Raw genomic sequence first — 25,910 nt, 5'->3', positions numbered from 1 at the left:
TGTGTCTCCCTGTTGTAGAAACGAATGGCAGCAGGCGTGTGCTGAGTCTGGGTTGATGAAAGATTCACTCTCAGCTGAACAGAACTCAGCAAAGGAGGCATTTGGATGCCAGAGACTGTAAAATGTAGGGGGCTGGTTGCCTGCTAAGACTGCATGAACCGTGACACAGGGCTAGCTTCAGGCATGGATTGACCATTGCCTCCCACTAGTAAAAGGTAGAACTAATGGTTCCTTTTGGACACTGCTCGTGTGTCAGTAGAAGGTTTTTCCATGGCTTACAGCTGAAAATCACTAAGAGCTGAAATCACTAAAGGAAGTGGGAAAACCTGGAGAGACTGACCACCAGCCTGGAGGTGGCAGGAGCCAGCAGTGGATGGTGGGAGCCAGCTGAGTTCCTGGGAGCCAGCAGAGGGAACTCAGCCAGGCCTGGAGGTGGCTAGCAGTGATCAGCAGCTAGCAGGAGCCAGGAGTGGTCGGCGATGGCAGAAGACCGGCGGAGGGGGCCGGTCAAACCTGCATTTGGCAGGAGCCACTAGAAGGGGATTGGCTGAGCCCCCACAACCGAGAGGTGGACACTGCAACTACGACGGGCAGGGGGGAAGGGAGAGGCGAAGGATGTGCCCCACGTACTTTGGGGTGGGTTTGCCCCATGGTGTCCATGAATTCTGTTTGCCCTGTGTTCCCAAGCCAGTGCTGTGTTACTTCCTTCCTTTAATTAAAAGGTTTACTTTCTGCACTCAGACTCTCTGCTTGCGAGAGGGGAACTTTCGGGGTGCCCAGGGGATAGTGTGTGGTTTCCCAGGTGACGGCTCGAGCCGGTTTGGTGTTGTATCATTGACAGAAACCCCTAGATATAGAACCCGGCCCTTGCTGCTGCCATCTCTGTCTGGCAGAAGGGTTACAAGTGTAATAAACTGACTAGCATGCATGTGCACATACCAACGCTCTCTTAAGAGTGTCACCAGCACTTTTCAACTGTGTGTCATTAGCTCTGTACTGCTAGAAGGTAATGGAAATTCTCCTTTAAGTCAAATGACAGAGGCCTGGAGGATCTGAGTTCTCGCCCTGCTGCTGCCACGAAGTTCAGAGTGGGCAGTGCAGTGGCAACAGAGAAGTTCTAGGTCGCCATGGATTTGTGACAATACCATAATGACTCTGAGTCGCTTTGCCTTTTCATGGTTGCAGTGTTTCTGATTAAATGTAGCTGGGCCCGGGCCCAGCAGGATTTTCCAGGCTCAGTTGACAGTCTCCCCCGCCATACACCACTCCATGGACCAGGACCAGTCTGAGTCATGCATTCTTTGGTGTTCAACTTACAGCAAAAGTTTACAATTCAGTTAAAATGGGACCTTTGAATTCAGTTTGTGCTAACAGGTTTCTTCCAAGGAAAAAGGCCGCTGCCCTATTTATTGATTTATTAATTTTGGAGAGGGGTGGAGGTGGAGGAGGACCTGGCTAGCTGTAACCAGGCAATTACCCTAGCAAGGGAGAGTAAGATCCAACCCACTAACAGAAAATGTATGGCAATCCGTCCAGCCAAAGGGCCTGTCTGCAATGGGGCTATTTGTGCCAGGACAAACCACCAAAGTGGTTTGCACCACTGCAGCGCTTCTGTACTAGGGGAGTAGGTCCAAAAATCCCCCGTAGAGACAAGCCGCGTGAGAACAGGACCTCAGGGAGGCTGGGGAGATTCTGGTCTTGGCTGATGGGTGGACTCCATGCTGCAGCCCCCTGGGGAACAGGCGCTTGGGCTTCTCCCCATCTCCAACCTCCCACCCCGCTAGTGCTTCTTTGTTAGGAGGCTCATCCCACGTGAGCCAAGGGAACCGAACCTCCCCTTCCTGTTCACACACCCCTTGGGGCTCTGCTCAGATGTTTGCCTTGGAAAGTGCTCGCTTAGCCCGAGACCTGCAGTTAATGGAGTCTCCGAGCAGGAACGCCGCCCGCGGGCCAGGCACCGAGGATGGATCCCGTTCAAACTCAACACTTGGTCTCCTGTCAGGAAAACAAGATGTGGCAGCGCTGTTCCTCATTAGCGGCGGGATGGGCTCTGTCTTGTGCCAGGGGAGAGGGGAGGGACTGCCTCACTACCTCTAAACCCCAGAGCTCCCTCCAGCCCATGTAGGCTTGCAAGCCAGCCAGCCGGCTCCCAAAGACCCTACAGTCGTGGGCACCCACGTAGCCCGATGCCCCCAGAGGTCTGCAGTGCTCTCAGAGGGGCACTGCTCTCCGCTGAGCCAGATTCCTCCTCCCCACCCCGAGAGCCCACCCCCTGCCAGCCAACACGCACCTGCAGCTGCTCCACTGGGCCCCCTGCCTGGCTGGCTTCCTCTCACGGCGGCACCCCTCTTCTGCCTCTCTAGCAGGGTACCCCCAAAGAGCACTGCGGCTGTCGGCCTCTGGGGTGACAGGGCCCGGGGTAGTTGCCAGGTACCTCACCCCCACAGTCCTGGAAGGGGCTGTTCTCTGCCCTCTGCACCCCTCAGCCCATCCTCCCCTCAGCTCCCACCTGAGAGGGGGCTGTTTCCTCCGTCACACACTGGGGCTGCCCCCTTGCTCCATCCCACAGCTTCCTCAGCCCCATACTGGGCAGGAGACAGTTTCCTTAAACACAGGCTAGATTTCTTCCCTCTAGCACACGACAAGAAGCTAGAGTCCTGTTCTCCTCTTCCCCCCAGAGCCGCGTTCTCCCGCTCCCCGAGCCCTCCCTCACCCCCAGAATCCCATTCCTCCCTCCCTTCCCCCCAAAGCTGGTCTTAAAGCTGTGACAGCCTGAGCACACACACGGAGCACTCCTGGGACCCTCCCCTGAACCCCTGGCCCACCTGAGGAAGAGGAGGCAGCTAGCGGTCCATTAGATACATGCTGAACATCTACATGAAGCTGTTGGGAGAGCTGCCGGGACACCGCGGTCTGAAGTGCCAGCCCCACAGCACACCCCATTTACCTCTCCCCTGACCAGCACCAACTCCCAGCGCTCGCCGGGTCTTCCCAAAAACCAGCCCCTGGGTGGAGAGCAGCCAGCTAGAGGCCGAGGTGATGCAGAGAACAGACCTTCCCTGGGAGCTGGCATTAGACTCTCCTCTCTTGTGATTTTGGGTCTCACCGCTCAGCACTTCCCGTGGGCTCTCTCTTACGCACAGAGTGCGTCTGCCCCGCCAGTGAAGGGGGGACTGTGGCAAGGGGCGGCATCCCTGTGCTAGCTTTAATGGGCTAGCAAGCGGCGTGCCTACACCTGGGGGGTGCAGTACACTGCACCTGCCTTCCGGCCTAGGCAGACAGACTCTACCTGCAGGGCTTGGGCGAAGGCACTACAGACTGCATCGTGGACGCTGCGGCTCAGGCTTTCCAGCCGATGGAGTCGGGGGGCTGGAGAGTCCGAGTTGCAGCCCACGTCACAACGTCCGCATGGCTATTTTTCGCATGCTAGCGTGAGTTGGGCTACCTGGCCTGGGAGGCTCTCTCCTAGCTGCAGACTTGTACTCTGGTGGCTAGCCCGTGCCATCACACCTACGCTGCTGTCGTTTACCCCGGCCAGCTAGACGAAAGCTAGACAGGGACGCGCCCCACGCTTACTGCAACCAGACCTTTATTTGCAGTCGGCAGGGGCGCTCGGCTAGTATTGAACAGGCCAGTCCTGCTTTTCCAGGGCTTGTCCTCTGTCCGGCACGCAGACAAAACAGGACGTGGTGTTGTCCAGTCTCAGACGGCACCGGGGGGAGGGGGGAGAATCTCCTTTTGAAGAGCGCGCTGCTCTGCCCCCGCTGGCATGGCCTCGCGCAAGCTATAAGGGCAAAGTCACGCTGGCAGGGGCGGGGCGGGGTGGCACGCTCTTAAAAATGGCAACCTCCTCCCCCCCCCCCCGTGTGGTCTGGCCGCATACATCCCGAATGTCCAAGGTCATGCCAGCAAGGGTGGGGGTCACACGGGCAGGGGTGGGCCCACGCTGTTCCCTGCAAGTACCAGAATGTCCTGTATTCCAGGAATGCTTGAGTGCCCCCCCCAGTCCTGGCGCTCCATTTACACTGCAGACAGAGTTCAGTTCTACACACACAAAGACCTTATCAGCTACTCAAACCACTTCCCCAGGCTGGGAAGAGAGAGAGAGAGACAGAAATGACAAATGGTTAAAGACCTGGGAGGTGTCCATCTAGCACGTGAGGGGGGCTCGCCCCCTCCCAAAGGAAAGGGCTATTTTCCCACCAAGCTCCTCTGCTCCAAGTCCCTGTGGGTATTTTCTTCTCCCTGCTGCTAACAGTTAGGCAGGCAAGACAGGGCCATAGGTGCTTGAACTCCAGGGGCGAGGTGTGCGGTCGTACCCCCTGGCTTGAAGTGGTTTTCGTCATATCCAGGGTCTACAGTGTGATTCAGTGGCTCTCAGCACCCCCACTTTACCAAGTGTTCCAGCCCCCCTGGACAAGGCTGGATCTGCCAGCTCTGGAAGTCCTCCCTGGACGCTCAGCACTGGTCCCCAGTCACCAGGCAGCACCTCAATAACATCCTTCCCTGCATTCCCAGCAGAGGCCGGAAGGGTGGCCCCTGCAATAATGTTCTCTCCAGTCCCAGAGCCCTGGCAGGCTTTCCTAGGGCACTCCTCGTCGCACTCTGCCAGAAACTCCTGCTAAAAACATACTGCCAACGCTGCTCTCCCCCTCAGTGACACTGGGTTGTAATTCATAAGGCCCCACAGTATGTACTCTGGGACATATTCCGCCCTGAGTGACACATGCAATCCCATAGACTTCCCTGGGGTTGCATGGCAGTACATGAGGGCATTGCAACAGAGGGATTTCAGCAACTGGCCCCGAGAGCTCAGAAAGCAGAGGAAAGAGGTATTGCGGAGAGCTGCACTGGGAAGCATCCTTAAGAATAAGCAGTGGCAGGGAAATTGCATGCTAAGGTCTCAGAGGGAAATCCCTGTGGTTAACAGACAGTGTTTTCTGCCCTGCCCACTCCTCGAAACATACACTTAATTCCCCCTGGTGCTGGTGTGTGTGGAAGTGTGGTGAGGGGCTCCCAGTGTAATCAGAGTTTGCTGGTTGGTTTCAAGATGAGAATTTCAGGGGGAGACCTGTACTGTTAACAGACCGTGTTTTCTTCCCATCCCAGTGTGTTCCCCAGCTCTGGCCCCAGGACCCACTGCCAGCTGGGAGCTGGAACAGACCTCAGCGTCTGGGACACTGGGCTTTGTTTCAGAGAATAAAGTTAGAACTGTTACTCAGCCTGATGCTATTTCAACAATTCCAGCCTCCACTTTCACTCTACGATGGGGAAACATTCCTGGCCTGGTGTCCTCAACCAGGCCAAGAAAAATACTCGCTGGAAGGGCTTGGTCACAAGAGGGGAAAATGGAAAATTCTGGGCTGAGGAGGTTTGAAGGATAGAGAATTATCGGCCCCCTCAGTATCGGCCTCATGTGCATTGTACCACTGTGTCCCTCAACGGCCTCTGCTAAATGCCACCCGGGTGCAGCAACAATAATGATTTATGCTGTCTGCACAACAATGGCCTTTCATTGCCACATTGGTTGTTTGAGAGGCACATCTTCTATTCATCATTCAAGACTGCTTTCCAACATGCCCCTGTGAAAGCTGCAGGCCTAATTCTCCCCATGTGTACACACACCACTGTCACTCCACTGATGGAGGTATGCTTGAAGTACACCAAACGGGGAGAAAAATCAGCCTCTGTATTTTCCTAACCGGAGCCATTCTATTGCAGAGGAGACCTTTGGCTTCTCGCTAGCAAAGAGCTGGGACTCAGGGCTCTGCTCCTGCAACTACCTCATGCTCCCTGTGTGACCTGGGCTAGTCACTTCTGTGCCTCACTTTCCCCACCTGCTAAATGATCTGCCACGAAGGAGTGAAATTAACACACTCATTGTTACGTGTGTTATGGTGGTGCCTAGAGGCACGCACACACACACACGCACATACACACACACACACACACACGCACACAGAGAAACAGTTCCTGCCCTGAAGAGCTTGCAATTTAAATAGATGAGACATGTAGTGGGTGGGAGAAAGGAAGGATTATTGTCTTCATGCTAGGCACTTTTCTGGACCCTTTCTCCTAGTGCCTCACAATCGTTAACGTATTTGTCCTCACCAGGCAGGGTTTCCTACTGGAATTATAATTAAAAGAGTTGATTCCCCGTTTCCCTTGGGATCACAGCCCCCCTGGGAGGGAGAACCCCTTGTGGAAATGGGGAAACTAAAGCAAACAAGATTAAGCAATTTATCTAACATTACTCAGGGGAGTCTAGGGATCAAACCCCGATTTCCTGAAGCCTGGTTCAGAGCCTTATCAGAAGCCCATCCTCCCTGCTACACACACGTCTGTGTCTTGGAGAGGGACTGCACCTCTTGCCAAACACAGAGCAGGACTCCCGCTGCCACGATCACTACATATAAAACAGCGGTTTTGGAAAGTTAACAAGCTACTAGGTTACTAAGTGGAAACACTGCAATGGAACGGGTGGCCACTCAGCTGTGGGCTAAGAACCAAGAGCGATAGCAAGTATTTGCCAGTCACTTGATCCAGTGCAAGCCATGACTAATTCACTAATAATTATTCATTTAAAAAGCAGCATATAAACAAAAATTAAAGATGGAAATAATCAAACACAAGACGGCCAGCCCATGAACTTGGCAACACACACCAACTCAAGGGAGCCCAGAGAAGCAGGCAGAGGCACAGGGGGCAGCAGGAACGTCCTATCACTCTTTTTAGGTAAGTTCTCCGTTCGTCTGGCTTAAAGATCCACGAGTCTCTGAGTGCATGGCTGATCTGACGGCTAGAAGCTGGGACTGGACAACAGGGATGGATCACTCGATAAATTGCCCTGTTCTGTTCACTCCCTCTGAAGCATCTGGCACCAGCCACTGTTGGAAAACAGGGCACTGGGCTAGATCGACGATTGGGTTGACCCATTATGGCTGTTCTTATCTTTCTATCTCGACATATCTCACCAGGCAGGGTTTCCTACTGGAATTATAATTAAAAGAGTTGATTCCCAGTTTCCCTTGGGATCACACAGCTCATATCAACGGAGATGTGGAAAAATTCTAAGGCTTTTTAAAATACCTTCTTGGACTTGAAGTGAATTTTGCTTTTGTCATCTGGAACACAGGGACAAAAATCGCTGTCCTTTGTCTTTAAAAAGCCAAGGCACAGACTTGGAGCAGCTGGACAGGCTCAGGCCCTGGACAGGAGCTTCTTCGCTGCTGAACATTTTCAACAAGTGTTTGGTGAGTCAGAGCTGAACTTTATATGACACTTAAAACATCCAGAGTAAAAGGAGACCAGGCCTCCGCTCCTGCATAAAGATCCTTCACTATCCACTCCCCATTGTGTGGGGGTTTGCTGGGAGGGGAGGTCTGGTTTGGCCTGCGGCCCTGGCTAAGAGCACAACATGCTATTCTGCTTAAAGGTTAATCCGCTCCGATCTCAACCTAAGCAGCATTGATCCGATGTGGGTGAGATTGGCAAAGGGTACCCGCATGCTGCAGAAAGATGGTACTGCCTTCCGAGTCAGTATCTGAGAGCAGCATAGGCGGCCTCCTTCCCCTCTGAGTTTGAGCTGAATCATTCCCATCGGGGGGGCTGGCCCCGTGGCCTTTGTGCCATTAAGGATGCCTTGGCATTCTTCCCCAGGTGCAGGTGCATCGGCTTGGCCAAATACCAACTCAGACAACCATGTGCTGCCCACCTACATGACCCCTGCCATTCAGATGGTTAACTCACGGTTCATTTCCTCTCTCAAGCCGCTGTGTAGAGTTGCTGTTCAGAAATCTATACCACTGCTCAGCTGGGGATCTCAAAGCACTTTCCAGACATTAATACCCTACCCCTCAATGCCCTTGGAAGGCAAGCGAGTAGTATTATCCCCTGTTGTAGAAATGAAAACGCTGGAGCACAGAGGGGTGGAGTGGCTTGCCCAAGGTCACTCAGTGAGTCAATGACAGAGTCAAGAATTAAACCAAAGAGCCCTGACTACCAAGCTTTAACTACTAGACCATACTGCCTCCCCATACTTCATTAAGTGGGTGGTTCCAAATGCAGGAAAAGAAGCTGTGAAGCAGATTCCCATCTCCCTGAGTCAAGGGAGGGGAAAAATATGTCACTTGCGTCTCACCTGAGCCCAGAACAGACCCATCCCAACATCTCGGGGTGAATGGAAGTGCCATTCTTTGCACTGACACCTCTTGAATGGGAAATTCACCTAACAGCACAGAGTGGAAGCAGTGGCTGACGTGACAGTGTCTATCTTCCTAAGGGAGTTACGTGCCCAGCCACCACGGGGTTTCAATAGAACTTAGGCAACTAATTCCCTTAGGCGCCTTTGAAAAATCCCAACCAAGGTATTGGTGGTGATGGAGTGAAATATCCTTTATTGCTGACCATCACTTCTGCAGTGCAGTCAACTGCCCATGGCAAACAGCAAGAGACTTGGTCCTGGATGCAAGCAGCTTGCCAGTCCAGGTGCCGTATGGACACAACACCCACACCAGGAGAGATAGGATGGCAGGAGAATGAGTGGAGAGGCCAGGCAGGCTGGAAGAATTCCTAGGAGTGGGTCTGAAGGTCGGGACAGGCAATGCCTGTTTCAATGCCTGAGACAGACGCATTGTGATACCTGCATCAGCATCGTAGAAATGTAGGGCTGGAAGGGACCCCAAGAGGTCATCTCGTCCAGCCCCCGGCTCTGATGCAGGACCCAGCATACCTAGACCATGTTACCCTCCTAGACAGCAGCAGCGAAGCGAGAGGTTATGAAACCCTCCTTCAGCACAGAAATCAGCAGCATGACCTCTAACAAGGCATGCCTCCTCACACACCTAGTTACTATTTTGGCCCGGGGTGCTAACCTCGGGTGGGTGTCCTGCATAAGGAGTACAGGGGAGAGCCCCTGTACCACTACTTGGTACGCAGTGGATCCAGATTGCAGTTCTCCCTATCACCAGAGCAGGGAGAGAGATCAGTAGATAACAGCTGCTGCCCCCTCCTTGCAGAAAGTAACCTGGAACACGTCCCAAGTGTTCACTCTCACCAAGGTTATTCGCTCACCTGCCACAGACACATCAGGGACCTCCAGCTAGAATGGCAACCAGTGTGCCACTCCATGAAGCAGGTGCTTCCCTGGGGTGGATTTGTAGAGGAAAGCATAAGGCTGGAAGTGAGGACATCTGGGCTCCAAACTTGGCTCCAGCCTCTTGCTTCCTGTGAGAACTTGGGCAAGTCATGCCACAGCTCTGTGCCTCAATTTCCCCACCTGAGAGGCAACGAGATCCATCCTGCCCTACTCCATGAGTGGGTGTGGGGCTCCATTCGTGAAGGTTTGTAAAATGCGGCCAGATCTTCCGAGGCAGGGTGCCGCGCAAGGGCAAAGCGTATTGCTCAGTGCCACTGATTTCCATGGAAAGTTAAGCAATGCCAACAGGGCAGGGGAGTCACTGGAGGGTTAATCCTGCAGCTCTAGTTTCATTTGGCATCTGAATTTTGTCTTTATCTCCCAATAGGAAAAGCAAACAGCATTTTTCCAGAGGGAGCCTTTCTGCCCCCGATCCAGGCACGCTGGTCACTTCGCGGTATCAGAAAACAGAGGCAGATTGGGGGGAATAGTTGTTTTTCCGGCTGCGTCGATAAACCCTGTCCTGGAATATTAAACAATCCACTATCTTAAACAATAGCCCTCGCCTCTCACAGCTTTCAACACGCCAGCCACAAACATTGCTCAGGGTCTGTCTGAGAGAACCGGGCCACCCCGAGGACCCGGGTGTCTGGCACCTGGGAGTAAAGGTCCTGGTGTGAAGCTGTGATGCTGGTAGGGGGCTCCCCAGGGAGCTGCTGGAAGAAGACAACGCACCCTGGAGTGGGGTCACTGGCATAACTGTGGCCCCATAATTATCCCGGGGGAGTGTATAAAGGGTAAATGGGGACGGCACAGCCCTGACTACTCCAATCTCACCCCCAAAGGCAGACACTTCCTCCCAGTGCTCCCCCGTCCCTCTCAAGGTGGACTCATTCTTCCTACGCTTGAGTGCTTGCAGCCCAGCCCACCCAAGCAGGTGGCAGAATTGATCTACCCACTGCATGGCACCTACTGCTCTGCCTCCTACTCAGTCCTGCACATACCCCAACGTGCCTCTTTCAATTCACCCCAGCGATAGCCGCTGCTGTGGCCAACACCTCAGGAATTGAACCGGGGCCCGCCAACACTAACAGTGTGAGCTGCTACAACTGGAGTGAAAGAGGCAAGGCTCCCTAGCTCATGGTGTAACACATTCATCTCCTCTGCGGTTCGGGCATAGAAGAAGACCTTTAAACGGGTTACACCAGCATCCCATTTTGCCACGAAAAAAAATCACGTGCCCTGGAGGTGCCAGCTTGCACCTGGGACCGGGGCCACGGCGTGAAGTGTTGCAGCTTCAGTACAACACACCGACCCTCTGCAGATCTCCCTGGGGCCCACCACCCCTAGTGAGGCCAGTCTATGAGCCAATGAGAAAGAATTTAATGGCAGCTGTGCTGGCTTCAAAGTACATAAAAACGCACTGCCTATATGTCCTGTCAAGAAAGGAGGGCATCGATTTATAAGCTGCAGTCTCTCTGGGCACAGATTTTAAGGTCAGAGGGGGCCATTATGATTATCTAGTCTGACCTCCTGCCTACCCACGCCATAAGTCTTACCCAGTGATTCCTGGATAAGCCCAATATCTCCTGTTTGAACTAGAGCATCTCTTTAGGAAGACATCCACTCTTGATTTCAAGTGATGGAGAAGCCAATTGTTTAGAAAACAAGCATTAGTTACCCAGCACCATGAGTGGGATCCTCAAAGAGGTCACCAGCCATTTCATTAATGACATAAAAACTTAAGGCACAAGACTTTGGCATGAAATTATCCAGGAAGCAAGCTCCGTTCCCATTCCGTGGCATATAACACTCATATCCAAGATAGCAGACCTCAGAGCCAACAATATTACTAACAAAGAGGGGCCCAAATTAACTGTCTTCCCTCCATAATCAAAACACCCCTACATCTTTGGAGAATGTTGGGTCCGAACCTGAACTTCACAGCCGGCCTGCGCTCAAACAACGGCGCGAACAACCAAAGATGCACCTCCAAGACTCCAGGCGCTAGGGAAGTGTGATCTAAAGTTGGTGATTCGGATTAATTAAGAAACAACAACAGTGAACCTCCAGAGTCTTTCATACCCAAGGATCCAAGGGTGCTTTACAAACTTAGATTGATTTACATCCAGGGCTCAATGCAGCCACCTCTGGGGAGAAGGGATGCCGTTTGCATAGCTTATTACATTGCAGTTATGCATGAAGTGAAGACAGCTTTTGCAGCTGCAGCTACAGGGGGCTTTTACGGAGACAGGCTCTGAGGGTGAAATGCTAGCTCTGTTTAAGTCAATGGCAAACCTCCCATGGGGCCTACGGTGTCACCCTGCTTGTCCACATGGACTGTGACCGGGACACTAGGGCTAACACCCCTGCTCCTTGCATGGGAGCTTTTATTCACGGCCAAATGAGTCACCAAACACCAAGTCCAGCAGGCCAGCCCCATGTTGGAGCCCTGGTGCAGTTCTGACTCAGTGGGAAGAGCGCCCCCTACAGACCTGCTAAGATCACCTACCTCACAGAACAACAGTTCCACATACAGGCTGAGACTTAATACCCTTCATCTCCTCGTCATGTAGGGCTTAAATTTACAGCCTGTTTATTACCACTTTGTACCACGGAGCAGCTGTTTGCCATGCAATTAACTTCTGGCCCGCTATTGAACAATGAATCCCCTTCGGTGTACACAGCATTAATAATAATTTAAAAAAAACCCTCCGAATGTCAATATTGAATAATCTTTATCTGAGTGACCCTCTGGTTTGAATGAAAAGAAATAAAATCACACCATAGTGATAGGCTGAGCAGAAGCTCTGGGCATTTCAGTTTGCTCCTAGAACCACAGGTTAGAACAGTAAATATGGAAACAAAGGGGGGCCGGGGAGGTGGAGAGCATTGGAACGCCCCTTTCCCAATCAGATTGACATTAAACAAATGCAGAGAGAGCAAAGCCCTTAGCCTGCTATCTGCCTGCAAGACCAGTTCACATAAGTTCACAAAACGGAAAGATTCCCATTAACTTTAATGGGTTATGGATCAGCTTCTTAAGCAGGGATTTTCTTTTACACTGCAAAATTCTTATCCAGTAAGGAGTAGACGAGGCAAACCAGAGCTGGCAACACTTCTCATCATTTTATTGTAATACTTTGTGGTTTTTCTTGAAGCTTCAGCTCTTATAGAGAAAAGCCTGAAAATACGACCCTAACAGCTCAAAAGCCAGAAGATAAATACAAAGAACCTAAAAGTTTTTTAAGTTTCATGATCTTTAAGTCAATCTCATGACTTTCCATGGCTCAGCTCAGGATTTTTGAATCCTTGTGATTGGTAATAGTGAATGGGTTCGCAAATTACAGCACAATTCATCTTGTCAGTATCTCAGTATTGTCAGTCCGAAAGATTAAAAATATCATCAATCATCAATCAATCCCAAAAAATCATGGGATTGGCTTTAACAAAATGAGACTTTAAAAAAAATTGAATTTCTTTATATTTGCCTTCTGGTTTTGGGGTTACATTTTCAAGCTTCTCGACAACCAGAAGGGCTAGAAACTAGAGCTGTAAGGAAACTGTTTTCTCGTCCTGCTAAAATTTCCAAAATTTTGAAAAATATTCCTATCCTAAATTGGGACAAAAATGCCCCCAAAAATCTCAAAATTTTTTGCAAACTTTTTTTTTTTTTAATTTCAGAAGTGGTTCTGGTTGATCAAAATATTTCATTTAGATTTCAACCATGTTTTAAATAATCTTTTTACTTTAATTAGCTTATATTTAGAAATAGAAAAGTCATTTTGAACCAGAAAAATGATTTTTTTTTCTTTCCGAAAATGTCAGAATGGGATGTTTTGACAATTTAAAAAGTCTTTTTTTCCAAAACTTTTTTGAGTCAAGAAATTTACTGAAACCAACTTTTTCCCACAGGACTTTCCATTTCAGTTACTCAGCATTTTTCGATGACAAACAGTTCTGCTGAAAAATTCCCAACCAGCTCTACCAGAAACTTACTTTAAAACAGAAGAAGACAGGTGAGGTTTTCTTGTAATCACAGGACTCCAGAAGGTAGAGCTTTTAAGGAAACACCAAATAGTGCGAGAGTTGTGATAAAATCACAACTGTTGACATCACTAGTGAGACCAAAAGCAAACTCAGACTCTTAATTTATTTCAGGCTGAATTAGTCTCCTTGGATCTCTGTTTCAGATGAGTTAACAGAGTGAGGGCGACAATCACGATTCATGAATGCTAAATAATGTTCATTGCACTCGCCACCAGGGCGCCCTCTCATGTCAGGATGCAGCTTTGCAGGGAGTCTTCCTCTCTAGCACCCCCTTGTGTCCTGGGTCCACAGTGGTCTGTTGCCTCCGTGGCCTCACCCACCCACCAGGACAGTTCTCCACCCAGACCCCTTCTGCGGTTAACAGGAAACAAATTAAACCTCAACTCCAAACAACCACCTGGGTGTTAAGGTCCATAATATAAACAGTTCCTTCAGAGAGGTCCAAGACCAAGGTTAGGCCATGACTGGGCCAGGTTCCTTGGGTTAGGGCAGAGTCAGCCTTCCTTGCCCATCCTAGCTTCACCCACAACTGGCCCCAAGCAGCCATCCCTGTTCATGTGACCTGCCGGGCTCTGACAGGCGTCTCTCTGCTCCTGGCCCTCCTAGGTGCCAGAGGACCAATTCTCGCTGGTGCTGCCTGCAGCTAATCGTGGGAGGTCTCTCTAGGCAACCCTTGGAGGTCTGAACTCACACCTTCTCCGGGCAGGGTGTGCCAAGGCGATGGGCCTCGCGCAGGGGGCAGCAAATGCCTGATACAGATTCCAAAGATATTTAGGGCACTTTCTATGGCACAGGTGCTCAGTTACAGGCATAACCCGCCGCTCCACTCTGACACGCAGGTACGCTGAAAAAGCAGCATTAGCACTCGCATACCACCGAGGCCAGCCCTCGCACAGCTCGCTGGGTCGTCCACTCCCTGCTGTATGTGTTGTGCGTTGCCCGTGTTACAAAACCATGCAGACAACACCCCAGTGTGCCCTTTGTCTGCAGGTCCCTGTGGAGCGGTCTTTGTGCAAATCACAAGAAGGAACTGGGGTGGCCTGATTCCACCCCTACTGCGTGGCTATGGCTTTTCCAGACCACGGGTCAGAACAGCAGGGATGCCACCCCATCTGTTTAATACAGGTAATTTCCCAAAATAAGCCTATACCCACTTAGACAGGGGATGGAACAGCCCTTTTTTTAGGAACATTATTATAGCCTATACCCCCCTTCGCACACGTGCCCAATTAAGACTTTCCTAAGAGCCCAATCATTTCAATTGTAAAACAGCCTCCTTAGGGGAGGGGTGGAAGCGCCACTGCTTGGGCAATTTAAATTGGACAGGACAAAGCACCATAGACAAAAGTCTTGCACTGATGGGGGATGGACTGAAAGGGACTTTGTTGGCCTTTTCCATCTCTAGCTTCTACCCTATTGGTCTCCCTTCAGTATGAAATCCCCCTAGCTCCAGCTGGGAGAGCAAACAGCTGTATTATTGCCCTCCTCCACGCCTAGCCAATGAAAAACAAGCAGTAATACAGCAGCTTTACGTGCAACAACATCAATTAAGCACTTAAAATAGGCTGCATGGCTTTGTATTCATGCTAGGCTACCTGAATCAGAGCTTCCATGGGCACAATGTTTGCACATTTTATGGCTTAAGTGCTTTAAAAACACATTAATTTAGCCTTATGATTGCACTGTAGACTATTGCTACTTTAAATGCTGCCATCTCCCTACCCTTGGCTTTCCTGGTGACCTCCGTGTTATGTACATAAATAATGATAAGTTGCTGTAATTGCTTGTAGCACAACAGAACCTGCATGCGGATACAACAGCCAGATCAGACAGGCTGCAGTAATCCTGAAATACCAGAAGGACAGGACCGGGCAAGGTGAATGTATTAAGTGCTGACCAGCTACTGCACCAGAAGTGGCTGACTGCGCTTCATGTAGGACAGGAAAACATTCAAATCAGTCATGCAGCCAGTAAATATAACTTAATGGGAGGCTATGGCTTTGCACAACAAGTATATAAAAACCAGCCACCATCACCCGGCACCCTATTATTGAAGAGAGGAGACACACCTCTTCCAGTAATATCCAGAACAGCCAAAGGCAGATTGGGGGTCAGTTAAACTTCAAGTTTAAGGCCATATCTACACTAGAGAGAGCTTACAGCGGCGCAGCTGTACGGATGCAACAGTGCTGCTGTCAGATCTCTCATGTAGCTGCTCTGTGCAGACAGAAGAGAGCTCTCCCATCGACAGAATTAAAGCACCAAGGAGCGGTGGTAGCTCTGTCAGCCGGAAAAGCTCTGTCCATTCCGGTGCTTCTGTCTCTCAGGAGGGTGTTTTTTCACACCCCTTGGCGACATAAATTATACCAACAAAAGTGGTAGCATAGACATAGCCTCAGTGTTTCCTTGGGGTCATTTTCCCCTCCCTCTATTTTTAAAAAGGTTAGCCTTCCTTAGCGATCTAAAATACTTATACAGCTCCCATTGCCACAGCATCAGAGCATCTCCCAATCTTTAGGGCATTTATCCTCCCACGCCCCGTTAAGACAGGGCAGTGCTCCTATCCCCAAAGTGTAAAGGGGGGAAACTGAGGCACACAGAGACTTGGGGACTTGCCCAGGGTCTCACAGGGAAGTGGTAGCAAAGCAGCAAACAGAACCCAGGTCTCCTAAGTGCCCAAACAGCTCCCCAGCCCCTGGGTCATCTTTCCTCTGCTAAGGCCTTCAAACACTATTCCCAGACACACAGTTCAAAAAATGTGCATCCATCCCTGCAAAACATATGATTATCATGGTTTCTTTCCATTTGGAATGCCACCCAACCCAGCAGTTACCCAGGTCAGCACTTACATACACAGCCGAGGTTTTCAAAAGCAGCTAGTGATTTTGGTTGCCCAACTTGATATGCCTTAGAGGAGCCTAGAGAGACAAGGCAGGCGAGGGAATAGCTTTTATTGGACCAACTTCTGTTGGTGAGAGAGGCAAGCTTTGGAGCAACACACAGAGCTCTTCTTCAGATCCGGGAAACTTACTTGGAGTCTCACAGCTAAATACAAGGTGGAACAGATCGTTTAGCATATGTAGTTAACACATGTTTCAAGGGAACATTCAAGGTGAAATGGTCCATTAACACCCCTCCAGAAATAGGAAGGAAAGGAAAGGGGAGGGGTTATAGATTGTTGTAGTAAGCCATAAATCCACTGTCTCTACTTTTTAGTCCATGATTTTTAGTGTCTAGCAAAGTTATCGATTTAAGCTCCCAGGCTCATCCTTTGAAAGCGCTGCGAAGGTTTCCTTTGAGGATGAGGACCAATAGGTCAGCTAAACAGTGGTCACTGTGTGAAAACCGTTCACCAGCAGGTGATGTGGTGGTCTTGTCTTTTATCATGTCCCTGTGTGAGTTCATTTGAGGGTATAGTGATCATCTGGTTTCACCCACGTAGCTGCTACTGGGGCATTTAGTGCACTGGCCTGTTGTAAAACCCATGGATTAGAGGAGCCTGATAGTCGGCGGGCGGATGCTAGGCGCTGACTGAAAATCAGAACTCTTCAGCTGGGCACCCAAAATAACTAGTCACTCGGGAAAATCTCAGCCTCCATGCACAACAGTACCTTGGAGGTTGGGCAGAGTTGAGGCAGCCATGTCATTGTTTTCCTTTTCTTTTTAAATGCCTTACTGTCAATTTAGTGCTGGCGAAAGGCGTCAGGCCGAGAGTCCCGGGGCTGATGGCCTATTTATTCTCAGAACAGGCAGTAGCCGTGGAAGCTTCACCATCTGTTGCCCCCCACACCTGGTTGGAAGAGCCCTTGTTTGGAAGACAGAAGGGCTAGTTCTTGGTTTAATCCCTGACTCTGCCAGCACCGACAGGAGATCCAACTAGTGCTAATCCTGAGGACAAAGCAGCTCACACACACACACACCACACACACACACACACACACACACTCTGTTTGTTAACATGGATACAAATGGACCTATCCAGCCAAGTACAAAGCCCTCAGCTGTGTTTTATTTTCCGACTAGGTGGACTTGGCTCATGACCTTTCACAGTAACAATTGCTACCAACTCACCCCTTGCTAAGCATGGCAATTTACACTGGGGGGCAGGGGGAGGGACACACATGCCTCACACAGAGATAGCCCACTGCACACGCCTTGTGCTGAGACACAGCTGGGGATGGGCACACAGACCGGCATATACCCAGTCGTGAACTCTTGCTTAGTTAACAAATGTTTTATAACAGCAACACGCAGGGATTTGGCAGATTATTAGGACAAAGTAAACAACTTTCTATTATCCACCCTAAGTTTGTTTTTAACTGCTTATTGCAGAATTAGGTGCTCTTCCTTAGATACGACACACGGTTTATACATCCCTTGAGACCTCTCTACCCGACCCCGGGAGGGAGCTGTGTCCATAATCCCCAAACTTCAGAATCATTATATTCCCTACCTCTGCCCCACACAGGAACATGCTTGCCCCAGATGCCCTCAGTTGCCCCTATCCAAGAGATAGGAACTCCCTCATTTGCCTGCTGGAAAGGCAGGAAGTTAATGTCACAAACACCCATCTGACCCTACCAGATGATCTTCCCCCGTGCTCCTGAGAAAGGTGAATCCCACAAGGTCCCAGCTAATATTGCTGGGGGGAAAATTCCTTTTCAGTCTTACATCTGCAGATCAGTTCAACCCCAGGCATGTGAGCAAGCATCACCATGGATAAGTATTTTGAATGAAGTGGGCAGCGTTCATGTGTACCAGAACCTATTGGTAGGAGGAACCCAAACATCTCAGCGGTGTATCATCAGCCCTATGCTGATAGCAGGTAATGGATGTTCTCTTTTAGCTCCAGCAGGAGAACCTGTTCTTTAGGAGCAGAAGAGATGAGTTCTACCCCCACTGTTGCTATTACATTTGACCACAGATTTGCCACAACCTCTTAATTTCCTTTATAGCTCCATGCAGACCTGCACCCAGCTATACGGTCCGTCAGGCACAGCCTGTTCTCTGCCTGGCTCCGCGTATGGTTCCTGGGGAGCCTGCTCTGAACTCAGCTTCTCTCCAGCTCCCCACTGCCATGCGGCTGCTTTAGCTTCCCTGCAGCTCCAGTCCTTGCCCGCCATGCGGCCGCCACCTGCAACTAAAGCCCAGCCACTTCCTGGTTCAGGAGCGTTCCCCTTAGCTGGCCAGGAGGAAGGGGATGTGCTGCGGAGAAGGGCCTGATGAGAGGTGTAGCCCCCTGGTTAGCGTTCCACCCCAGTCTGTTCACAGGTAAAAGTGGAACAAGAATTTGCTTAACACAGAGCTCGGGAGATGAGCAGAGTGGTTGGGCAAGTGGGGCGTGGGCAACATTTAACATAACAAATAGTATATTTAAGATCTGCTTTTCCTTATCACTTTCATTGCTTTGACTTGTGGCTTTGTCATTTCCAGATGCCCAACCCCCATGCCACCACCCCACAGCTTGTCTTTCCACAGACTGATCTCTGATTAGACTGAGCTCTTAATTACACTGGCAAGATGAGGACTCCCTCGCGGGCGATTCCTGCTGTCAAATCGCCAAACACTCCCTTTACGACAGACACACGCGGTAGTAGCCATCAGATCTCTTTGCGCTGGTTCACCAGGAATGGACTTTGAAATCAGGCTAACTCTGGAGTAGGAACTGGAAACTGCTTTAGACCTTGAGACACTCCATGGTCTGAATTTGTCAAGCCAGAATCCACAGGCCATTCCTTAATGCTCCAGAGGCTGAATATCTTCTTGATCAACGACATACCGTGAAACATTGGGAGACCCAGATATGGCTCTTGCATGCATTCGTCCAAATGGAGCTCAAGATACTTTCACAAACACGGCTAGCTATTATCCACAAGAATCAGTTTGACCAACATCAGAGCGCAGCCACTTCTCGTTTGGAACATAGCAACACTGCACAAGAGTTTAGGACAAAAAATGGAGGACCATACTAGGTCCAACGAACATCAGAGGGGCAATATATGGGATGGGTTAGTTGGGGCTGGTCCTGCTTCGAGCAGGGGGTTGGACTAGATACCTCCTGAGGTCTCTGCCAACCCTCATCTTCTATGATTCCATGACTCCGATATAGGGAAGTAGAATATAATTATTCAAGTCAGAGGTTTGTTAAGACAGTGAGGCTAACCTCTCTGCTCTTCCAGTCTCTGCCATATCCCTTTTCAATTGCTGTGATTATTTAATATGGATATTACCTCAGCACACCCACTCTGCTAGATGCCGTACAGAGACATTCAAAGATGCCCTTTGCTGCCACGAGCTTATGATCTTGAGCGCTAAGAGTGGTCAGCAGGTCGCAGGTGGCTGCCTCCTCTGGCAGCAGACCCCTCTGGACATCCTCTAGCGTTAGCGCAGCACTGCTGGCGAGGCTGGCGTGTGACCTACTGAGCCATCGGTTGCAATTCCTGTAGCAGCAAAGGCCTCCCTCAAAATCTTCCACCCAAGCACCAGCCCCGCTTAGCTCATCAGCTCCAGCAAGCCCCCAACCCAGTGTGGCACAGCCAGCACTGGTCTGCTTGGTGCTGGAGGTAGGTCAGGGTTCAGTCTGCTGCTTTGCTGTCAGCTCCAGCCTCCCCCTCCTCCACTTCCTCGCACCAGCACCCCCCGACACACCTTGCCAGTGGCGTGGGATTCTCCGCCTGCGTTCTCTTTTCCATCTCCACGCTTCCTTTCTAGAAGCGCCAAGGTGGCTGGCTGCCCCTCCACTCAGCAATCGCTCCGCCCCTTCCCAGCACGGAGCTGGATTCATACAGCACAGAATGGGAAAGATGTCCATTAACCCCAGCTGCAGAAAGGGTCCCACCAGGGCTTGCTAATAAGAATACATGCAACCCACTGGTGAGTGCCCATTCCAGGTGCACCCTCTGCCGAGGATACGAGTCTGTTATAGCCCCGCTGCAAAGCCCTGGCGCTTCAGCTCAAGCTACAGCAGCATTAATAATGCTTTTGGGTCTGGGGATCCACAGTTCAGTCTCTGGTGTGTCGGCTAAGATGGAGGCCATCAGCACATGCACGTAGCCTACAATGTACATGTGCACACACCAAGGCCTACAAGCCGGCTCCCAGGTGTGTTCAGGGCTACAGTCCCTCTCTAAATAAATTCCCTCCTGTGCTCGCCACAAGGGGGGAAGCCAGGGTGCAAATCACCCCATCCTGAGTCCCCCGGCGCAGATCTGGCTCATGGGCATAAGTTAGAGCAATTTTGGGGCTGCTCTAATTTACACCAACAGGCAGAAGTCTCGGTGGAACCCTATTGCCAGTTATGAATTGACCTAGGGCAGGCACGCTCTCCCTCCCTGTCTACACCATGGTGGGAAGGGGCAAGCTAGGAGATGGCTACTCTGCTGTATGTCTGCTGAGAGCTCCCGTACACCTCAGTTGTCCAGCCAAGGCCAAGGGGCACAAAGTGAAGAGGGTGAGATATTGGCAGCTAAAGTATGCATACGTTGGGCAGGTTGCAGGGGGAGGGGGGGGTTCACAATGTGCTCCCACTCCTTAAAACCACATTCCTGCTTCGGTCACCTCCCCTCCGCTCCCTGCAGTGGCTGGAGGGCTTCGCTCCATGGAATGAGGATGTTGGAACACAGTTAAGACAAGGAAGTAAAACCACTTCACCAGGACAGGTCTTGTCCTCGTTACATTTCCTCTCCTGGGGCAGGGCTGCGGGTTGATTAAGACCGAGTCTCACCTCCGTGTTGCTCTAATCTCTCCAGGTCTCTGCAGTTCTTGCATGCTAGCTCCCCTCCAACTGTAGGGTCGTCAACAAATGCGGTCGCAGTTGCTTTTGCACCACAGAAATATCCAGCAAGCAGGAAGCTGGTGAGCAGGTAGTGCTTCTCCTGCAGCAAGCCAGACAGGCAGAGGAAGTGGGCTCTGGCAGGCACCTGAGACAGCTTTGCTTGCAGATCAGTGCACCCAGAATTGGAGGTTTCCAGCAGAGACAGGTTTATCTTGTTACCAGATACGACCCCTCTCAATAAACCAGAGGCTCCAGCTATGAACCATTTACAGGAAAGAGTGATAGTTCTGATCCCCCAAGCTCAAAGCATGTCCTAGCATCCCCCTCACAGCATGCATGAGAGGCCCAACTTGGGTGAAATGTGGAGCTCCGTAAAGGAAACAGCTGAGGAGGTCACATGGCGGTAACGAGCCAGTGATGTTCACACCGCACATTGGAGATGCAAAGTGTGAACTAAGGGCTTTTGGCGCTAGCTCAGTCGTAGACATGCTAAGGACAAAAGGGAATAAATGGGAATGGTACATGGGGTAAATAGGAGTAACAGATAGGTTGAAATTGAACAAAGACAAAGGCTGACTATCCAGAGAAGCTGCCTAATGGTAAGATCCTTCCCAGATTTAAAGGGCCAGCCAGCAGTTGGGATGTTCAGGGTGGCAGGCAGTGAGAGAGATGGGTTTCGTAGGGAAAGGGATTGCGTTCCCAATTGTTTATGGTGCCAGCTTTTAGGTGAAAGAAACCCTGATATCTTCAGAGCTGGAGTGCATTGTGTATTTGAGAGCCAGACCCTCGTTTGGCTTTGCTAGGAAATCAGACGGAGAGAATCCAGACCCAGACCCAGACCCCTCTGGGACACCACCTGCTTCCTGTGCTTAAAATTTACCATCTCATCCACTGAAGAGCCCCTTGTGGAAAATTAACCAGCTTATCAGAGAGGAAATTAACTTCATTCCCTTCTCTTCCAGTTCCCCTAGAGAAAACAGGATGATTGGCCTTGCAGTTAAAGTGTTGGCCTGATGCTCTAGGGGTCAGAGTTATATTCCTGGCTCTGTCACAGCCGCCATCAATCTGTGCCTCAGTTTCCCCATCTGTAAAATGGGGATAACAATCTTTCCCTAGCTGGAAAGATAAATCCTTTGACATTTGTGAGATGCTCACAGATCATGCTGATGGGGATCTACCTAAGTAAGTAGATGGATCACATTCATCTTCTGATTCTGTGGTTAACACTCTCCATACAGAAATGGTTTCCCCATCTGAATGATCAGACCTCTCCGGACTCCCTGAAATCCTCCTTGAGGAGACTGAACTATTCCTGGCGTAGATCCAGACTAAGGCATGCTGGCAGAAGGCTGCACGGGAAGCCTGGGCTGGCACCTCTCTGCAGCGTTTAACACATAGGCAAAGGGCGGCTGGTACGGCAGGAGAAGCCTCGCAGTGATGCAGGCAAAGGACAGAGCTCCCTGCAAAGTTTCAGCTCCCTCATGGGAGGCGCTAGACTTAATTTCAGAAGCTGCCATGCCTGCGATCTGTCCCCCTGCAGCAATTTCAGCGGCATCTGCTGACATAACAAACATGAAAGGAATTCCAGCAATGGGGAGGGAAAAGGGACCTGTGATTCCAAAGAGAGAAACACAACTGAAGAAGAAAGGATGAAAAGACAGCAGACTCCTATCAGGCTAATTAGAGGGTGGATTCCCTCCATTATAGGATAATGCTTGTAATTCCAGCCTTCGAAGGTTTGTGCAAGTGACAGCTAACATAGGACGGGCCTGCATTCCTCTCGCCCACACAAACCTGGAGTGAGCTGCACTCCTTTGGTATTGTAAGTAGAGAGGAGAGTGACCCAGCTCACCCTATGATCCCAGCACCCCACAACGCCAGGAGGTGGGAGGCGAGGTTGGAAATTTGAATGCAGATCCTGCTTTTGCAAGTGTTCCCTCTTGTTAGAATGGACTGAAGTCAACTCCCTGCTCCAAAGCCCTCCCAACAGAGTAGCCAGCCATCACACGGTTAGGAGGCAGTGTGGACCATGGAACTGGCCATTGGACTGGGAGACGAGACACCTGGGCTCCCTTCCTGGCTTGGTCACATACCTGCTGTGTGACCCTGGCCAGGTCACTTCACCTCTCCATGCCTGTTCCCCTTCCCATGCTTTGTCTGCCTTGTCTATTTAGATTGTCAGCTCTTCGGGGCAGAGACTGTCTCTCACTCGGTGCGTGTGCTGCACCCAGCACAATGGGGCTGTGATCTCAGCTGGGGCCCCTAGGTACTGCTATAATCACTGCTGCTAACAGCACGCTAGACATCAGCGCGAGGACGCAGAGCCAACCCCCTGCCCTTACTAATGGCCTGAGGATCTTACACATCCACGCATGGCGGAGCTTTAGTAGAGCGAAGCCCTGTGCCTTTGGAACAGGAGAGTCTCCATGTTCGCTCCCCGCTGTCCTTGCCAAGTTCCGAGAGGGTGTGGGGGTGCAGAATAGCAACGGCTCTGCAGTCGGTCACTGGCGCTAGATTTGTTTTGTGGAGCGAGGCTGTTAGCTTAGATGGACCATCTGGGGCTGGAAGTGACCTACATCTACAGCCAACATTCAACTTCAAAAAGTTTCCCTTGGGGGACAACTTGATTAAGTGGCAGAGGAATACATTGCTTCATTTATTTATCAGGCTCAGGAATTTGAAAACAAAGCCTGAGTCAATCATTACAAAACATCTCCCCTTCCTCCGCTGGCTCTGCACCGAAACCAGCATTCCTCCCAGGTCCTATTTCTGAGCACGTAGATGGCCTTGTTAGCCACGCAGAGGTAGCAGCAGGCCCCTGTAACTGATTAAAGGTTTTCCTTACCCGGTGGACCAAGGGAAGCAGAAATCCCGCTTGGCTGAGAGACTAACGCTGGAGCAGAGCGGCTTTTGTGTCGCTTGAACTGGCCTTGGATGCCTTAGCCCCTCAGTACTCGGTAAATGGGCAGAGCAGAGCGAGCAATTGACAACTATACCTGAAAATGCTGAGCCAGGTCAGCTGGCTCTTTTCCTCAAGTGCAAACAAGGAACTCGGCTAGTGAGCCAGGAGGCAGGCCAGAGAGGGTGCCGGACGCTAGCGTGGCTCTGCTCATGAGCAAAGCCAGCTGGTTGTGATCCTCTGAGGGGGTCAATACCCCGGAGGTGGGAATTTCCTTGAGTTTCTGCCAGAAAGGCACCGTTCCCTCCAACAGGGCAATAGTACATTCGGGTGACCATGACCGGACACTGAAGTGCACTTAGGTTCATGAGACCGAGCCAGTTCTGTGACTTCAGACTTTCTGGACTATCTGTCGGGCTGGTTTAGCAGTTGAGGGGCTCCCTCCAAAGCAATTCCCTCCCCAGTGACGCCAGGGCCTCTCCTGCCTTCAAGAACTAATAACAGGACCTGCCCCTGGCAGCTGACTCTCTGCGACCACTTTGTTGTCAGTCTCTGGGGCATGGCATGGGAAACCAGGGAGCGGAGCAATGTTCAGCCGTCAGCACAGAGCTGTTGTTGGGAAGGTTGGTCTGCACCATGGCGCTCTGGAACCAGAGCTGGACAGGACCGCGGCAGCTGGGTGTGTGCCTGCAGCATGGGCTCCTAGGAAGCTGGACTGGTCGCAGAGGCCTCAGAGAGCCAGTGCTTCTCCAGCTGCAGTCAGCGGGGCAGAACGAGGCAGAGGAGGAGATGGCTAATTGAACAGAATGGTTGGCTGAGGCTGCAGTCAGCTCTCTCCACCCAATACAGGCGCCAAAAGTGAAAGGGCAGGAGTGTTTTTTGTCTAGTTTGGGGGAAAGCCTATTGAGCTAGTTTACAAATGCAACCCTCCACACTGCCCCACATACGCACAGGTTCTTACCAGACCAAACGGCCTGTAACTTCTACTGTCCACAACGAGGGCCTCGTCGCCCCATCTGCAAAACAGAAGCAATCATCATCCTTCTTTTCGCCCACTGCTCGTCTATTTGGAACTTCATAACAGGAACTGTCTTTCACCCTCTGTTTGTGCAGCACCTAGCACAGTGGAGCTTTGATCTGGTCGGATCCCTACGTGTTACCATAATACAACTAATTAACTAAATAATAGTAATAACAGGCTTGATCATGACAGATGTTGAATGCCTCAATTTCTATTGATGTAAATGGAGGAGGCTCCACTGAGGTTTGGGCTCTAAATGACATGAAGGGACAGACTGTGATGTCCTTTCTCACGCTGAATAGTACTGGGCACTACAAGTAGTCTGGCTGGGATTACTAGTGAAGTAAGGCGCTACTCAGTGTGTGCCAAGGTGTATCAGTTTGGCCCAGGGTGAGTATTTCTGGTTCAAAGTCCAACTTCTGCAAAAAAGAACAATCACGTACCTTACAAAGCCCTCAAGACAGATGCAGTGACATCGGCCCTCAACCTTCAAGGAAGACTTTCCCCAGCTACCACCAGTTCAAGCATCTCAGACGTTAACGTAGATCCGGTGCTGCAAATTATATCGCAACTCTCTTGTTTTACGGCTGTCAAGCCATTCGGAGAATTAGGGGTTGTTTTTTCCAGGGTTGCACCCCTTGCCTAAGGGTTCAATGACGAAAATGGACTCAGGCAGACAATTATCCTTTCACGCAGCTGATGATGCCTGCAGAAGATCTATAATGCAGCAGCAATGAGAAAACCCCTCTACTAAGTGTAATGATACCCTTGGTTCCCTGTACTTTGCAATTTACCATTTTCATGCTATTATACCAGAATTGCTACAGTATGAGCCATTGACTACTGTTGCGGGCAGGAACGGGCTCAGCTTGTTCCACAACTGATATTTGAAGGGGGAGGGGGTTGATAAGTAGTATGTTAACCTTATGTCCAGTCTTGAAGGAATTTATTCAGCATTCTTTACCAGAGCAGTAGTTACATGACTCATTCTGTGGACATGTGCATTTAACAGGGACTTTAAGCAGAAGCA

At 50.7% G+C, this 25,910-nt stretch overlaps 1 long non-coding RNA gene across 1 annotated transcript; it reads right to left on the bottom strand.

The window, feature by feature from the left end:
- Positions 1–1,826: 1,826 nt before the first annotated feature.
- Positions 1,827–21,121, bottom strand: LOC137149726 (uncharacterized). The gene is made up of 2 exons (XR_010918830.1): positions 20,910–21,121; positions 1,827–1,995 (listed from the first exon to the last, which is right to left on the bottom strand). It is a non-coding gene; the product is annotated as an uncharacterized lncRNA (long non-coding RNA).
- Positions 21,122–25,910: the final 4,789 nt, after the last annotated feature.

Source organism: Emydura macquarii, unplaced genomic scaffold (assembly GCF_026122565.2).
Source record: "Emydura macquarii macquarii isolate MOO-44397 ecotype Brisbane River unplaced genomic scaffold, CSIRO-AGI_Emac_v2 contig_820, whole genome shotgun sequence".
In the NCBI taxonomy this organism is placed as follows: Eukaryota; Metazoa; Chordata; order Testudines; family Chelidae; genus Emydura; species Emydura macquarii.
This window is presented reverse-complemented; position numbering and strand designations above follow the sequence as displayed.